This window comes from Leptonychotes weddellii, chromosome 14, assembly GCF_054177405.1.
Source record: "Leptonychotes weddellii isolate Sample4059 chromosome 14, ASM5417740v2, whole genome shotgun sequence".
Taxonomy (NCBI): domain Eukaryota; kingdom Metazoa; phylum Chordata; class Mammalia; order Carnivora; family Phocidae; genus Leptonychotes; species Leptonychotes weddellii.
The window spans coordinates 80,285,452-80,302,860 of record NC_138382.1 but is presented as its reverse complement, the minus strand read 5'-3'; the positions used below and the strand labels follow the sequence as shown (position 1 = coordinate 80,302,860).

Sequence of the window (17,409 nt, the reverse complement as noted above, 5' to 3'; positions counted from 1 at the left end):
GGACCCCCCCTCCCCAGTGTCTGCACCCACAGATCTGCCCCCTCCCTGAGACTGTCCCCTCTCCCACCCCATCATCATTTCCCCTCGCTAGGGCCAGCCCATCAACATACTGTGAGTCTTTCCATCTTAACCCCCTCCCCAAGGTCACACCCCCCTATTTCTTTACTCCCCTTTGCAGCAAAACTGCCTCAAAGAGTTCTCAGTGTGTCCAGTACTTTTGCTGTGTACTTTTCAGAAATTGAGATGTAATTCATGTATCAGCAAGTTCACTTTTAAAGTGTGCAGATCACTGTTTTTGTCCTGTTCACAGTATTGTACAACCATCCCCGATAATTCTAGAGCACTTCATCGCCGTTGCTCTCATGCCCCATCACCCCTGTCCCAGCCCCTGCCAACCACTGATCCCCGTCTCTACAGATTTGCCTCTTCTGGACGTTGCATATAAATGGAACCACACAGCATGTGCACTTTGTGTCTGGCTTCTCTCACTCAGCATCATTTTTTTGAGGTTCATTCCTGTTGTAGCCTATATCAGAGTTTTGAGACTGAGTAACATTCCATTGTATGGATGGACCCTGTTTTGTTCATCCATTCCTCCACTCATGGGCATTTGGGCAGTTCCCACTTTTTGACTATCACAAAAAATGCTTCTGTGAACACTTGTTACAAGTTCTGTGTGGACGTGTTTTCGGTTCTCTTGCGTACACACCTAGGAGCGGAGTCGCTGGCTCATGGGGTCATTCCATTGAACTTTGTTCCAGGTGGCTGTCCTGTTCCACATTTCCGTCATGCTGCTTGCTCCTGAACCGGCTCTAGGTGGCCTTCCTGCCATCACTTTACCCAAAGGCTTGTCGGGGTCACCAGCAACCTCCTCCTCCTGAGCCATGGGGGCCCTGGGCATGGCCCATCCTCCCCACTTAGCGCCTGACCTCCAGGTCATGGCCTCCCCCGGGTCCCCTCTGCCCCCTGGCTGCCCCTCCTGCCTCCCCTGGGCTCCCGTTGTTTATTACCGCTGGGGCGTCTGCAGCGTCTGCTCTCATACCAACTTTTTAATTTCCATAATAAAAAGATAAAAGCAGCCCCATCCCAGTCACTGTATACTATGTGTACTGTGGCTCTCTTAGTCATAGCCCCAAACTAGACACCCCCAGAAGTCCTGCGGTAGTGGAATGGGTAAGCAGGCTGCGCCCGCCCGTGGAACACAGTCTGCAGAACAAGGGATGCAGCAGCTTGTGGGTCTCAGGGAGCATGCCGAGTGAGAAAAGGTCGCACACTTTGATTCCATCTATATAATTTTCTTAAATGAAAATTATATAAATGGAGAGCAGATTAGCGGTTGTTTGGGGCCACTAACAGATTATGCTCTAAAAGGACAACGCCGAAGGGTCCTGTGGGGCGGACTATCCTGGGTCTTGACTGAATCCGTGTCAGGCCCTGGTTGTGATGCTGACTACGGTAACGTCTGGAGGACTGGATATAGCATATAGGGGTAGCTGTTTTCTCTCAGAATGCATGTGTATCTCCAGTTATCTCAAATGTTTAAAACAATTTTTAAAGAAGGTTTCAATTACAGGTTTTTCTGTTTTACAGATATCCTGAAGGTTGAAATGATTAATGAGCCTAAGATTCGTCCAGCTCTGAAATTCAACTGCTTAAATGTTAACGTAGAGAACTTCCTTCTGTCTGAGCTAAAACCTATTCCCAAGCAGGTGTTGAGGCATCTGGAGTGGCCGATCTGAAGCTGGCCTTCTCAGACGGGTGGCCTGCTGTCCTGAGGGAGGCCTCCCAGGCTCCTGCCGCGGTCACCCTCCTCCACGTCAGTGTTCCGGGGAGGCCCGCTAAGACTGTGTGGATCACACAGTTCCTACATCGGTGGAAGAGTCCAGAAAAGGGAACCATTTCCTAAGGTAAGAATGTGACTCAGATAGCGGTCAGCATAGTGCTGGAACTTATTTTTAAAGGAATGCGATAATCATGGTTAATTCTGGAGCACAGGTGTCAAAGAAATGGGCAGGAATTGGGTTTAGCCCAATACAAAGAAGTTGGGTTTTTTTTCCCCCTTTCTAAACAACGGGAACTTTCCAAGAAAAAAAATAAATAAAAATAAGATTTTTGTCTCAGGAAATAAAAATAGCCTTGGTGTGATTGAAATGCTTGGTGTTGGAGACCAGCTTCCTGAGTCCTGGCCCCGACCGGGGCTGCGTCTAATTCAGGGTCACGGAGCCCCTCTGTGGAGGGTTCACTGAGGAGGCACCCACCGTCAGCCACGTTTCTGAGACCCACAACTTCAGCCTGTTCATGGGCTCCTGACCGTTGACATGGGCGCTGAGGACCTCACCCTCCGCCACCCCAGGAAATCTTGAAGAGGAAAACCAGAAGGACATGGAAGGCAGCCATGCAGACAGGAAGCGGCTCAAGATTCATCCCTTTAAGGTTCAGAGTTGAGACTGGAAAACTGGGAAAATTGTAACGCACTCGGACTCCATGGTGGTCAAGGGCTTCATCCTCCGGGCAGATGGGAGTCCTGGTCCGTGGGCACCGGAGTGGCATCACCGACTCTGCTCTTGCAGACCTAAGCCAGCCCCTGTTACTTGGCCTTGCAGTCTCAAACAGAGGAACGTGTTGCCACTGGTCTCTGAGCTCATTTCTACACACGGCCCTTCCAAGCAGGTGTCTGTCTGGGCCAGGATTGGAAAGTCAGATACAAGACAGTCCCACAGCTGTGTGGGGCTCTGCACCGTGGCCACTCCGAGCGCCAGGGCCTGTCTCCACAGTGTGTGCTGCTGTCTGCAGGGGAAAGCGGGAAGGCGGGCCAGGCTTAGAACCTTAGAGCAGACCCACAGCATCACGTTACGTCCGACGAATCCAATGAAACAGCCAGTGCAAAAGGGAAGAGTGTGTGTTGCATGAAATGAATGAATGAGCAAGTGGGTAACACCTTGAAACATGCAGGGGTGAGTCCTGGATGCTAAGGGGATCCCGGAGAGAAATAACGGGTCATTTACTGCCAGGCAAGCACAGCAGCCCTGGAGGTCAGAAAGAAGCAGAGTATCTACGAGGAACACACAAATCCAAGGAAGCCGGATTTAGCCAAAAAGGAAGGAAATCGTGCCCGAAAAGGTAAAAAACAAATGGAAGAAACCAAAAGGAGGAAGAGGGAGTTCATAAAGAGAAAAGCGTAGTGAATTAGGTAATTAAATCAGGACGTATAAAATTAGTAAGACCAAAAACTAGTTCTTAAAAAGACCAATGAGGGCGCCTGGGTGGCTCAGTTGGTTAAGCGACTGCCTTCAGCTCAGGTCATGATCCTGGAGTCCCGGGATCGAGTCCCGCATAGGGCTCCCTGCTCGGCGGGGAGTCTGCTTCTCCCTCTCCCATTCCCCGTTTGTGTTCCCTCTCTCACTGTGTCTTTCTCTGTCAAATAAATAAATAAAAAAAAATCTTAAAAAAAAAAAAAAGACCAATGAAATAAACTCTGACAAGACTAAGGAAAAGCAAGAGAGACGTAAACGACGTTCAGCGTTAAAGCGCGGAGAACCACACATTTGCCACGTCCACACCAATACTGTGGTCATAAATGGGAAAACCTCCTCAAGGAATCGGATGACTTCCTGGCAATCCGATCTATCCGAACAGACCTGAGAAGAAATAGGGAACTGGAGCAGGCGATGAGCGTCAGAGACCCAAAAGGCTGAAGGGTTTCAGCCACGCAGGCAGTGGGTGGGCCGCTGCCAGCCCTGCTCGGGCACACGGCCCGGCCAGCGCTCCGGCTCGGACACAGGCCCCCAGCCCCAGCCGAGCCTTGCAACAACGCAGCCCCTGCCTCGTTCTGGCTGCAACCCCCAGAAACCCTGAGCAGGACCGCGCGGTCAAGCCGCTTCCAGTTCCTGACCCCTGACCCTGCGCAGGACAATAAAAGATCGTTCTGCTCTAGTAGGCCACTGAGTTTGGGGCCACATTCGTTTGGCAGCAGAACGTGACCCATGAGAGGCCAGCGCAGTCAGGCTTGGTCACGAGGGCAGAGCTGGAGCCCTGGGGAGACCGCTGTACAGCAGAGTACCTGGTGTCGCCTCCCGTGTGGGGCTCATGGAGCAGGTGGCCCCATCTCCTTTCCAAAGCTGAGGTTTCCTCATAGCTTATTTTAACTTTTTTTTTTTAAAGATTTTATTTATTTGAGAGAGAGAATGAGAGAGAGAGAGAGCACATGAGAGGGGGGAGGGTCAGAGGGAGAAGCAGACCCCCCGTCGAGCAGGGAGCCCGATGCGGGACTTGATCCTGGGACTCCAGGATCATGACCTGAGCCGAAGGCAGTCGCTTAACCGACTGAGCCACCCAGGCGCCCCTATTTTAACATTTTTTAAAAAAATTTTAAAAATTTATTTGAGAGAGAGAGGGCCTGAGCACAAGTGGGAGGGACAGAGGGAAAGAGAATCTCACGTCGACTCTGTGCTCAGTGCAGAGCCCGACGTGGGGCTTGATCCCACCACCCGGAGACCATGACCTGAGCTGAAACCATGAGTCCCACACTTAACTGATTGCGCCACCCAGGCGCCCCGATTTTTACTTTTAAAATATCATTTGTGATTTTCTTTTCTTTGTGAATACTAAGTGGAGTGTGTTCCTTGTATAATGTTTAGCAAATACAAAAAAATAAAATGGAAAGTAGAAGTGGTGGTCTGCACCCACTGCCCGCCCCCCCCCCCCGGTGCCTGTGTGTCCTCTGCGTCCCGCCCAGTGCTGACGGGGCTGGGGGTGTCCTGGGCCCACACTGTAGCAGGGCTGCTTTCGTTAAACGCAACTTTATGCCACATTGTGAGGTCCTTTTTCTCCACGACATTAAATGTTTTTGTAAAATGTCGTTTTTAAGTAGCCATTCATCATTCACATGATTTCTACCCCATTTTTGGATAAGCGGGGGGCCTCACAAGAGCGGGCAGGGAGCTGGAAAGCCCAGCTGAACGGTGGGGCCAGTGACTTCTGCCGTCCGCCCCCTCCCCTGCTGCAGCCCGGACCCTGTGGGAAAGGGTCCTGGAGGCGGGACTCAGGAGGGGCTGTCCCACCTGAGCGGTGACGCAGGGCTGAAGCCGACTAGCTTAACCCGAGTGACCCTTGACAGTGTGCACAGTGGCGAGTGTGCAGAAAACCACCACTTCCAGCCCAGAAACCCCCGCAGCTGCTCCAGAGAGGCCCACCCCCCCACACGGTATCTCTGGAAAGTTGCTTTCTTGTGTTTTAGATTGGTGGTCTTAATTTTTTTTTTTTTAAAGATTTTATTTATTTATTTGACAGAGAGAGAGAGAGAGAGCACAAGCAGGGGGAGTGGCAGGCAGAGGCAGAGGGAGAAGCAGGCTCCCCACAGAGAAGGGGGAGCCCGATGTGGGACTCGATCCCAGGACTCCGGGATCATGACCTGAGCCGAAGGCAGTCATTTAACCAACTGAGCCACCCAGGCGCCCGGTGGTCTTAATTTTTAAAGAAAGGAACAACTCTTAAGTGAGTAAGTGAAAAATCACTCCCACTAGGCCAGATAGAATAACAAGGACAGACACCAACAAGTCAGTGTTGGCAAGGATGTGCAGAAATCGGACCTTCGTGCGCTGTGGCGGGATGCAGTGTGGCGGCTCCCCGGCTCAGCTCGGCCCAGCTCAGCCCGTTCCCCCGAGAAAAGGCGGCATGTATCCACAGAAACACCTGTGTGCGACTGTCCACGGCGGCCACAAGGTGGAAATAACCCAGATGAGTGTGGCCCCTCTGTACCACGGAACATTATTCGGCCACGGAAAGAATAGGTGCTAGCAGGTGCTACAGCGTGGACGGACCGTGAAAACAACATGTTGGGTAAGAGAAGCCGGACGCAGGCCACATATGGTAGGGTTCCACGTGTGTGAATGCTTAGACAGGCGAGCCCCAGGGGGCAAAGTGGGTTTGTGGTTGCCAAAGAGGGGGGGTGGGGAGCAACGGCTAATGGGTACAAATCATCTTGGGGTGATGAACATGTACTGGAATTAGGCAGTGGTGATGTTTTCTCGTACCTAAATATACTAAAAACACTGAGTTGTGCACTTTAAAAGGGTAGATTTTATGGTGTGTGTATTATATCAATAAAGCTTTAAAAAAAATCATGGAGTTGTGTGCCCAGACATTTAATTCAGTTTGAAAACCAGTTGAAACAGCTTTCGAATTAGTGTTCTTGTTGAACCAAAGAGACACGAGCGCCCCCTGTTTTCAGGGGTCCAGGCTGCGCGCGCCCCATGTGTCTGGGGTGGTGAGCCGAGCCCCACCTACATTTGGAATTTGGGGACAGCAGAGGGAACCCCCGGTGGTGTTGGGTCCGGGCGCAGCATCTTGCTGGGGGGCAGCCAGGCTCCTCTGGGGCTGCCCTCGGTCTGGCCAGCTGCTTTCTCGGTCGACACCAGTGGGCCCAGCAGAAATAGGTGAACCACACATGTGATTTTAAATTTTCTAAACACTAAAAATATAAAAGGAGAAGGTGAGGTGCTCCTGGCTGGCTCTGTTGGTGGAGCGTGTGTCTCTCGATCTCAGGGTCATGAGTTCAAGCCCCAGGTGGGCATAGAGCTTCCTTGTAAAAAAAAATTTTTTTTAATAAATTTTAATAATATATTCTAACTCCAGTATTCCCTGAATATCACCATTCCCACCTGTAACTGATACAAAAAATCAATCCTGAGACATTTTATGCTATTATCCCAGGTGTATTTTGCACTTAAGCCAGGACGTGGCTGACTGTGGGATGGGGGGGCTGGGCAGTGCAGGCCCAGGAGGGGACGGGCCGCCCCTTGGGGGCGCCGGCTTCTGGAGTCTGAGGCTGGCGCTGACCCCTTGCCCTCCAACCTGCTGCGCCGTGTTCCTGCCGCACGTCCTGTCGGTCACATGGCGTGGCTGCCATCCACGGGGCCCGAGGGCTGGGTGCTGCCTGTGGTGGCCCGGGGAGGAGCCATGCTCTCAGAAGGGCTCTGGCACACAGTCCACTGTCAGCCCCTCCTGGGCCTCAGCCGCCCCGTGGTGAAGGGCACAGGAACCACCTGCAGGGGGGTCAGCCAGCGCCTCCATGCGTGCAGAAAACAGCATAGCACAGCGGTGGAGGAAGCATGACCCGGCGCCCAAACGAGAATGCTCTGATGACCTACTTAAGGTCACCTCAGTTAACCACTGTGGCCTGTTCTCCTGGGATGGATGGACAGACGGGTGGAAGGCTGAGCCCCGGCCCCACGTGGCTGCATTGGACCCTCAGCCAGCAATGTAGCTTCTTTTGGGGACTTTTAATGTCTGCCCTTTTCCTTTCATCTCCACCTTTCTGGGTTGTTTGAAGGGCAGCTTTAGGTCAGGAGACACCCTGAAGTGTCGGCTCCATGCTGCGCCTTCCAAGCCGGGAGGCTGGTCCTCTGGGCTTCCGGCAGGGTCCCTCCCACGGGCGAAGCCTGCAGTGGGGAGACCCCGGGCCTGAAGGACGTGCCTCCCCACCCATCTCAGAGCAAGCCGGCCCCGCGCTGCTTCCCCTCCTGTGGAACGGAGGGGACAGCCAGGTCACAGCCAGGGCTGGGCAGGTGTCCTGAGCCCCCGCTCTGGGGGGCCCCAGCCTGGGTGGTGCTGATGCCGGGGGCTCTGTCTGGCCCTCTTTCCCCCCCTCCCCCCAGGCCTGCTTGAGGGGCTGGGTTTCAGGAGGCCTTGGATCCGGCTCGGTCAGTGCGCAGAGCGGGAGGCCTGGTGGGCACAGGGCTGGCACATCTGGGGGCCCTGGAACATCCCGAACCTACAGCAAGTGCGGGAAAATAAAGCAGCCGGTTATTTTACCAGCAAAATGGGTTTACTGGGGAATGGCACAGGAATTGGGATTCAGGACAAGCAAGCCATTGGCGAAAGCACAGGCAAGGCTGGGGAACAGCACGTTGCCAGGGACTGCTTCGAATGGACGTCCCGCGGAGGAAAGTGAGGGCGCAGGGTGCCCGCAGCTTCTCTGGCTGAGCTGCAGGGCGCGGGCGGAGCCGCCCCTCCTCCTGCCGAGGGCGTACGGTGGGGCGGACGCGCATCTCGAGCTCGTCGTCCGGTCGGGCGGCGCCGCCGGGTGCTCGGGCTGAGAGCGCCCCCTGCTGGCCGCCTGGCTCCATGAACGTGGGGCTTCCAGCCTGCGTCTGGCCGGACCGCGCGGCTCCCAGGCGGGCGCCCGGTTCAGCTCCCCGGGGCTGCGCCCTCCTGCAGGTGGGTGTGCCACTGGGCCGGGGCCCCCACGCAGGTGCCGAGCAGGGGCCAGGGGCGCGGGAGCCTCTGCTGCGGGTGGGCTCTCTGGGGCAGATGTTCTGATGTGTGGCACGGTTCCCAGCGAGAAAAAATCGCGATGCCTAAATGAGTTGCACATGTTGACGGTTCATTTTAAATGGAAGTTGCAAAACCGCCGGAGGCGCTCACCCCGGTGGGCTCTGGAAGGCCGTCCCTGGGAAGGCCTGCTGGTCTCGGTGTGGCTTGCAAACCCTGATCCACATTTTCAGCTCAAGACAATTTGGACTCCAAGCGGATTTTTTTCACTTTAAAATGAGGTCAATTAAAACAGTCTGCCTGGGGTGAACTTGACCTTGGTCTTTGGCACTGTTTTCATTCTCAGAAGCACATGGGCTTCACTGCGCTGCTGCCCGTTGTGGAGTTCGGATTCCAGGCTCGGGAGCAGAACAAAGGTTGTGTAACGAGAGCTGAGCTGGGTTTTCCGTGGCCTCACCCTTTCCCGAGGAGGAGGGTCTGGGTCTGTCTCCCTGCCCTGGGGCTCGCCTGAGGACACAGCCCACCACCCACCTCTGGCTGCCACACTCCTCAGAGGAAAGGGGAAGGTAGCCTGGAGCAGGTCTTGGAATTGTGGGGGTTTCTCCCCTGAGATTAGAAAAGCCCCTCTCCCACAAAAGAGCCACTTGGTCCTCTGCCCCCTTCCTAGGCTGACCAGCAGAGCGGGTGGCTGCCATGCAGAGGAGGTCATCAGGGTCATGGCAGCGTGGACAGGGCCTGACCGCCGGAGGTGATTGGACCGCAGGGCAGCGTTCCTCCTGGGGTGACTGACTTGAAGGGGTCAGAGGGACCTTTGCCCTGCACTGATGCTGGTCTTTATTATAATTCTGATCAGAGTGAGGCTCCACCTTTTTAAAGAAGAGCCCACAGGCCCACACAAGTGTGGGGACGGCCAATGAGATGGGGGTGGCCTGGGGGTCTGGTTCTGCTTGAAGGAGGGCTATGGATAGGGCATGTCTGCAAGCCCACTGCCTCCCCTTGAGACCCTTTTAGCAGCCCCCAGAGTGGCCTGCAGCTGGGGCGGTAGCGTAGGAAACCGGCCTACAGTGGGACCCGAGATGGAGGCCAGGAGGAGGAGTCACCATGTGGGGCTTATGGAAACCAACCAAGTGGCTCTCAGTCAGTCCTGCTGGAGCTGGATGCTTGGCCCTGTGTTTTTGGAGGGGAGACATAAAAGTGTGCTGAGCCAGAATGCTGCACCCCGGGGAGAGCTCCCACTCCCCCCATCATGCTTTTTACTCTCCCCCCCCACAGCCTTCCGTCCAGGGAATGCAGGCCCCAGCATGCACCGGCCTTTCCCCGCCCCAGCCAGGGGCTCACTGCCCATGGGGGTGCTGTGGATGGACCTGCCTGAGATGCCATTCGGGCATCTGCTGCACACACTGTGAAGTGTCAAGGGCTCCAGAAGCGTTAAACAGTGATGTTGACACCTTGGAGCATGCCAGGCCAGGACCTCGGCCTTGCTGAGGCTTGCAGGCAGCTATAAGTTGGCCCTACAAGGAACTGGGGTCTGGGTGAGGCATGTCTGTTGGGGTGAGGGAATGACCAGAGGAAGGAACGGGCGGGGCTCCTGGTGGATCCTCAGAGAGGGGCCCATGGGACCTGGAGTGTGCCCAGCATCCCCTGTTGGGGACCCTCTGGTGGGCCCAAGAGTCATCCTCCGACCTGAAGCCAAAGGGGCCTCAGAGGTCTCCTTGGCACGGCCCACCAGAGGACCTGTGGCACTGACCTCCCCATCAGTACCCAGTTCGGTGAGGACCCCCAGGGAAGGGCCAGCAGTAAACAGACAAACAGGTGGACAGGATTGAGACTGTGACTCGGCGGGCGTCAGGGGAGGGCAACCACGAGGGATGTGAGTGGCAGCCCTGCTACGTGTGGGACCAGCAGACAAGGAGAGTACCCCCCTCCACCTCCTGCCCCTCCCCCCGAGATCCCTGGCCATGGGCCTCAGGGAGCACCTGCCCGTGTGCCCCGTGGGGCCTGTCCCCAGGCTCCCAGTGCCAGGGTGCCAGAGACCCCCAAAGAGGGTGTGCTGTGGGGACCAGTCTCTGTCTCCTCGTCTTAGAGACCCCTGCTGCTTGGAGTGGCATGCCCTCAGGCCCCCCAGGGGCCAACTTGCTTCCGGTGGGAGGGGCAGTGGGAAGGAGGCTTCTGGGCCGCAGGTCCCGCGTGGGGGCGGGAGGGGGCGGGGTCTGGCACTGGTGGGGGCCACGGTCGGTGGGACAGGTACCGGGGTGGGCGGGGCGCCCCGGGGATGCTTTGGTCGCACCAGCTGGAGCACTCTGGTTCTCAGCTGTGGCCACGTATGGTATTTATCAGGGACTTGAGCTACTTTAATGTGATGTAAGAAAACACTCGTGATTTCAGAACGAGATCCCGGAGGAGACCCGCAATGAAGAGAAATTATAACTTTTCTGTGTTAAAGCAGGAGCTGTGCCTGGGCGCCTGGGTGGCTCAGTCGGTTAAGCGACTGCCTTCGGCTCAGGTCATGATCCTGGAGTCCCGGGATCGAGTCCCGCATCGGGCTCCCTGCTCGGCGGGGAGTCTGCTTCTCCCTCTGCCCTCTTCCCTCTCGTGCTCTCTGTCTCTCATTCTCTCTCTCTCAAATAAATAAATAAAATCTTTAAAAAAAAAAAAAAAGCGGGAGCTGCGCCTAAAGCATCTCCTTTCTGCCAAGTAGCCTTCCGTGGCTTGAGTTAGCAGACAGGAGTCTGTTGTCAGGTGCGCACTGGACCCGGAGCATTGACCTGCCCAGGGGCGCCTGTCCTTCCGGCCGGCACTGGGAGGAGAGAGGCGCTCCACGAAGTCCCAGGGCTGACCCTGACCAGATGTCTCTGCAGAGGGACAGACAGCCAGAGGGACAGGGTGTCTTTCTTTTGCATTAATTTTTCCAAATTTGCAAATGTATTTCATTTTCCAAATATTCTACTATAGGCATAATTGCCTTTGTAAATAGTAAAAAATCAATTAAAAGCAAATAGAAGTGAACAGTGGTGTAAGGGAAGAGCTGGGAGAAAACTGGGGTTTGGTCCCAGCTGAGCCCGTTTTCCTGTCTGTGAAGGCACCCTGACCCTTCCCCACAGAACCAGAGCACCAGGTGAGTGTCCAGCCCCCCTGTCATGGTTGAATTGTGTCTCCCTAAAAATTCACGTGTTGAATTTTGGGTGAAAAACCCCCAGCACCTCAGAATGTATTTGGAGATGGGGTCTTTCCAGAGGTCATTAAGGTGAAATGAGGTCACTAGGTTGGTGTCCCTTCTGAGAAGAGGAGAGTGGGACACAGACACAGAAGACGGCCGTCTGCACAGGAAGGAGAGAGGCCTCAGGAAGAACCGGCCCTGCCAACACCTTGATATTTGACTTCCAGTCTCCAGAACTCTGAGACATTGAATTTCTGTTGTTTAAGCCTCCTTCTGTGGTGCTTTGCCTTGGCCACCCTAGGAAACTCCTACCTCACCTCCAGGGGGCCGATCTCTGGACAGGGTGGGTTTGTAAGTGCACTGTGGGGACCACCCGTCCCACAGTCCCATGTCTTCCTTTCCTGCTGAGAAGCGCAGGGGCGTCCATTCACCTGAGCTGCGGTGGGTGGAGGTGTACACACCTCCGGGGCAGGTGGGGAGTGATTTCCAAGAAGAGGACAGTGCAGGCCGACATCATTTATGGACTTAGGTGCAGCAGTCCTTAGGAGATGAGTGATTACGGTGAGCAGAGTGTGTGCTCCGCATGAGGTGTGCTTATTGCAAGGATGCACTGCGCAAGCCCAGAGCCGCCGAGGCCTCACTTGAGGCCCATTAAAATGACAGCAGATGCATTTTAAAAAGACAGTTTTGCCTTTTTAATAAAGGCAAAGAGAAGGGAAGAGGTGAAAAGCCCCATGGAGATGGAAGGCCCTGCTGAGTGTTGCTGTCTAACCACCTGAGAAAGGTAGAGCCCGAGGCAGAGGGCCGGCCCCCAGCCACAGCACCCCGGGGGGCTCCAGACTGGAAACAGGGTCTTGGGATGTTTTCAGGGGCAGGGGCCAGACTCCGACCCTCCGGGGACCTGGGCCATGGCAGCCCAGTGCCCACCTGCGGGTGAGGATGGGGGCGTTTCTTCCTGACAGACGGGCCAAGAGGAGAGGCCTTCCGGGCCCCGGGTACCCACAGTGAGGCCCGCGGTTCCCAGGACCGCCCCCTGCGCAGTTCCCAAGCAGCTGTTCAGTGCCTCACTCTTAAATATGAGCAGCAGTCCCCAGACACTTGAGCAAAGCTTCTGAGAGGAAAGACACTGGGTGAGCAGGAAAGAGAGCGTTGATGCAGAAGAATGTGTAGGAAAACAAAGACTGAGTCATGAGGTCCTCTGGGGTGACAGGAGAAAGAACTCTTGATTAATAAAATTTTGAGAGCAGAAATGAATAATTCAAGATCATTTTGCAAAATAAAGTTCAGGAAATCTCCCCTGAAGGTGGAGAAGGGGAAAGATCCGAAAATTAGAGGTTTTTCCAGGAAGCCCAAAATCGGAGTACTTACACCATGGCGTGCCTGGGTGGCTCAGTCGGTGAAGCGTCTGCCTTTGGCTCAGGTCATGATCTCAGGGTCCTGGATTGAGCCCCATATCAGGCTCCCTGCTCAGCAGGGAGTCTGCTTCTCCCTCTCCTCCCCCCTTGTGCTCGCTCTCGCTATCTCTGTTGCTCTTTCTCAAATAAATAAATAAAATCTTAAAAAAAAAAAAAAGAGTACTTACACCACAGGGTGGAGAACAGGGAGGCCAGGACATTATCAAGGAAAAATAAAAGACATGTCCCAGAACTGAAGAACATGAGAGCACCTGGTGGACCCCACCCCATCCATCCTCCTGATATGCTGGATGCTGTTAAGGGAAGGCCCTTCAGAAGGAAAAGACAATCATCCTACATGACGTTGGGAGTCAGGTGGCTTCAGACCTCTGGGCACCAACACAAGGGGTTAGAAGACAATGGAGGACCATCAACATCACATATCTGAGGGATGGCGTCTCACCTACGGCCCACACACAGCCAAACTTCCAGCCAAGAGCTAGTGCCCAGGGAAGACACTTCCAGACAACCAAAGACTTATTAAATGTTCTTCCCTTGCAGTTCTTGTCAGGAAGATGCTGGAGAATGTGCTCCTCTGGAAACAGGAGGAAAACAGAAGGGTGAGGACTTGGAAGTCAAGGAATGCAGGATGCACCAAGAGAAGAGAGAACGGGAGTCCCAGGGTGAAAGCTGTACTACCGGGTTGGAGAGCGGCTGTCCAGACTGAGACAGGGGGACAGAGTCTTTAAAAACAGGTGATCGACTTCCAGGCTTGTTGAAACATGCGGAGGGAGGTACTGTAGCACTGTCCGAGTCCCATCGGTGATGGCGGTAAAGAACAGCCAGCCGGGAAGAAGTGATGTACTTTGTTCTATAATGTACTCCCCTCCCCCACCCCAGATAGGATCATTTCTACTGATCTGTCTTCAAATTCACTGATTCGTCTGCCATCTCCAATCCACTGTCAAGCCCAATCAGTGAACTTTTCATTTCAGTTATTATACTTTTTATTGGAGAACTACCATTTAGTTCTTTTATAGAGTTTCAAATAATTTCCATTTTCCCTTGTCTGTTTACTCATTAAGACCATGTTTTCCTTTAATTTTTTGGACATGTTTTCCATTCGTTCTTCACACTTTTTTGTTTTTAAAGGTCTTATTTATTTCTTTGACAGAGAGAGAGGGAGAGCACACAAGCAGGGGGAGCAGCAGAGGGAGAGGGAGAAGCAGGCTCCCCGCTGAGCAGGGAGCCCAACACGGGACTGGATCCCAGGACCCTGGGATCATGACCTGAGCTGCAGGTGGATGCTTCACTGACTGAGCCACCCAGGCATCCCTTCACACACACTTATAATAGCTGTGTTTATCTTTGATAAATCCAACATTTGAGCCGCTTGGAGTTGGTTTCTATTATCTGGGTTTGTTTGTTTGTTTTTAATTTTTTCTCCTTGATTATGGAGTCATTTTTTCCTGTTTCTTGGTAGATCTGGTGATTTTTATATTATGTACTGAACATTGTGAATGATACATTGTAGCAGCTCTGGATTCTGGATTCTGTTATCTTCCTATGAAGAATGTTGATTTCTGTTCTAGTAGGCAGTTAATTTCTAGCTGATTACCTTGAACAGGTGAGCATGGCTTGACATTTTGTTAGGGTGGATCTTTGTCTTGGTGGGACTCAACCTACAACTCGACCTACAGTCGACCAATGTTGATTCTACTGGGGCTTGGTTTTAGATGTTGGCAGGGCAGGTCAAGAGGGGGCTCACTCTGGGCATCGTCCTAAGCCTGGCCTTCCTGGAGTCTCGGCTGGTGTCGGCTGGGCTGGAGTCTGGTATGTCCGGCACAGCCTGACTGCTACCGTCTCTGTTACCGTCTCAGGCCCGAGGCGCCTGTTCCTGGGAGCCTGGGGCTCCTGCACTGTGCGTGGGCACTTCCGGCTGCTCGGGTCGCCCCTCTTGCGGTGCCCCATCCCACAGATGCACTGCTGCGTCCTGTACCCGGCGGAGCGCTGTGCTCTCTGGACTCCAGATCCGTGGTCTTGGGAGCCAGCCGTCCTGGGGGCCCCCTTGGGCACTGTCCTGCGGTCAGCAGGCATGGTTGCGTGTTGCCTGTCATCCACAGATACATTGTCCAGTTGATGCTGTTTGCAGCGAGAGGGCCCGCGCGACACCGGTCCTCCCGCGGGGCCAGAGCAGAAGGCTGGTGCAAACCGAGCGTGAACGGAAAAGTAACCGCAGTCCACACGTGGCTCGGCCGTGCGTAGTGTTTACACAGTCGTGCTCACGTCTTCTATAAAGAGTGAGCTAAGGGAGACTCACAGAACTGTTTGAGGAGGTTGTGGGATGTGTGGGCGCCGCTGGGGTGTGATGGTGAATTCTGGCTTGAAGTTGGTCAGTCACATGTAAGACTGGAAACTGAAGGAGGAACCACATCAACATATTATTTAGAAATATGAATGTAGCGCGCCTGGGGGGCTCAGTCGGTGAAGCATCCCCTTCGGCCCAGGTCAGGATCCCGGGGTCCTGGGATCGAGCCCTGCATCAGGCTCCCTGCTCAGCAGCCTGCTTCTCCCTCTGCCCCTCCCCCAGCTCGTGTTCCCTCTCTCTCTCACTGTCAAATAAATAAATAAGTAAATACAATCTAGAAAAAGAAAAAGAAATATGAATGTACATATCTAAAGGGACAGTTGAAAGAGTTCCTGAGAGTGGTTGCCTCTGAGGGGGAGTTTCAGGGAAGGAAGCCGAGAGGCTTGTCCCTTCTGTATCTGTGTGAGGTTTGGGGTACTCAGGAGGCTCTGCATGTCTCACTGCGATGCAGAGGAAGGCTGCCTATGGGAACAAAGTCTTTACAAGGCCTCAAGTACGCAGAATAAAGGAGGAGAGACAGAATAGTCTCCATCAGTGTAGAGAAGTGTGTTGTAGACAATAAACATTCACAGGCACCCTGCTGACCACAGGGCATGACCGCTTGCTGCCAGACTGGATTATTTAGAGGTGGGTGTGCTTGGGTGGGTTAGCTCGTGGGTCCTCACTGCAAGCCCGCCCCTGAAGCCAGCTCTAAGCTTCCCCGGCCGGCAGGGGCAGCCGAGGCCGCCTGGGTCCCTGCACCGGGACAGAGGTGGGCCCTTGGTGGGCTGCCGGTCAGTGTGGGGAGAACAGTCTATCACTCTCCACCAGGTCCTCACGCCTCGAGCTGCCTGTTGCCTTCCCTGGCCTCACCTTGAGGACGGACCCTGCTGTGGGCGACGTGGCTGGTGACCCCACTGCTGGGAGCGAGGGCCATTCTGCAGGTGAGTCTGCGCCCCCGATGGGCTGCGTCTGGCAGGGCCAGGTATGGGGGGTGCATGAGGAGTGGGGTGTGTGTGCTGGCTGTGTGTACAGAGTGTATGTGCGTGGGGCTGTCTGCGGATGGGCGGTTTGTGTGTGCACAGGGAGGCAGCCCCGGTGGAAGGCATCCCAGTGCTCCAGGCTCGTGTGGGGCTGGGCCGCGTGGGCCCGCCTCGAGTGGACGCAAGCGCAGCCTTCCTGGCCTGAGGGCAGTGGGTAGGCGCTTCTGTGTGCCCTGGGAAGGGAGCCTCCAGCTCCCGAGGGGCAAGCTACGTGGTCTCATCGTCCCAAGGCGGGCTGCCTGCTGGCCACTGGCTCGACGGCTGCCGGAGGACTCTGTGGCTGGGCCAACACCACAGGGGAGGACCGAGCCCCACATAGAAGTGGGGGAAGCAGGCGTGTGTGGCGATGGGGGGAAGGACGGTTGTTTCTCTGAGTCTCTGGGCTTGACACACGCATTTTATTCATCTTGCCAAGAAGCAGCAAGGAGGGAAGTGGGGTGTGTCTGAAAAGCAGGGGCCTGGGCCAGACTGCAAACGTGGGAGCCCAAAGGCCCCCGCGGCACCCCTGCCCTGTGCCCAGGCCCGGGGTCCTGACCAGAGATGAGGGGCTGTTTGGGCACAGAGACCCCCTTGGTGGGGTAGGGAGGCATTTTCGCTTTGGTGGCGGGGGATGTGGTCAGCAAAGAGCTGTCTTCTCATTTCGACCCTAAGAACTGGTTCCCAAATCGCAGCATGCCTCTTTTGTCCTGGATGGCCATGGTCTCCACACTTCCCCCCCAGGGGCCTCCTGGGTCATCACTTTGGGGTCAGCTCTGGCCATTGAGCCAACCAGCAACCAGAGACAGGCGTGAGGATCTAGGGTCTGGAGGGCAGGGACCCAGGTCCTGGGGGTGCAGCTGGTGCCCACAGGGCTCATAGGTGCACAGGGAATCTTCAGGCCCCTCCTCTCTCAGGGCCTTACGCAGGCCTCTGTCTGCCCATCCCCAGGGGGCTGCATGTAGGGTGGGGCTCACGATGATGTCACACCTGCCCATCACACCTGGACCTCGGCCTGAGGGTATGCAGGGCCTCACTCATGGCCTGCTGGAGCTAGCAGAGGGGCAGACCCCCCCGGATCAGACACAGCCCCCCGGATCAGACACAGCCCCCCAAAGCAGATGTACACACCCGGATCATACACAGCCCCCCTGGATAAGACACAGCCCCCCCAATCAGACACAGCCCCCCCATCAGACACAGCCCCCCCATCAGACGCAG

The 17,409-nt window shown here is 55.1% G+C and overlaps 1 long non-coding RNA gene across 2 annotated transcripts in view; it reads left to right on the top strand.

Moving 5' to 3' along the window:
- The first annotated feature begins 206 nt into the window (after nucleotides 1–206).
- Nucleotides 207–17,409, top strand: part of LOC145717175 (uncharacterized) — a 21,770-nt gene continuing 4,567 nt past the window's right edge. For both annotated transcript variants that reach the window (XR_014140246.1, XR_014140245.1), the window contains exons 1-3: nucleotides 207–1,907; nucleotides 13,384–13,442; nucleotides 16,001–16,113. This is a non-coding gene — a long non-coding RNA (uncharacterized LOC145717175). The remainder of the gene's footprint in view (nucleotides 1,908–13,383; nucleotides 13,443–16,000; nucleotides 16,114–17,409) is intronic.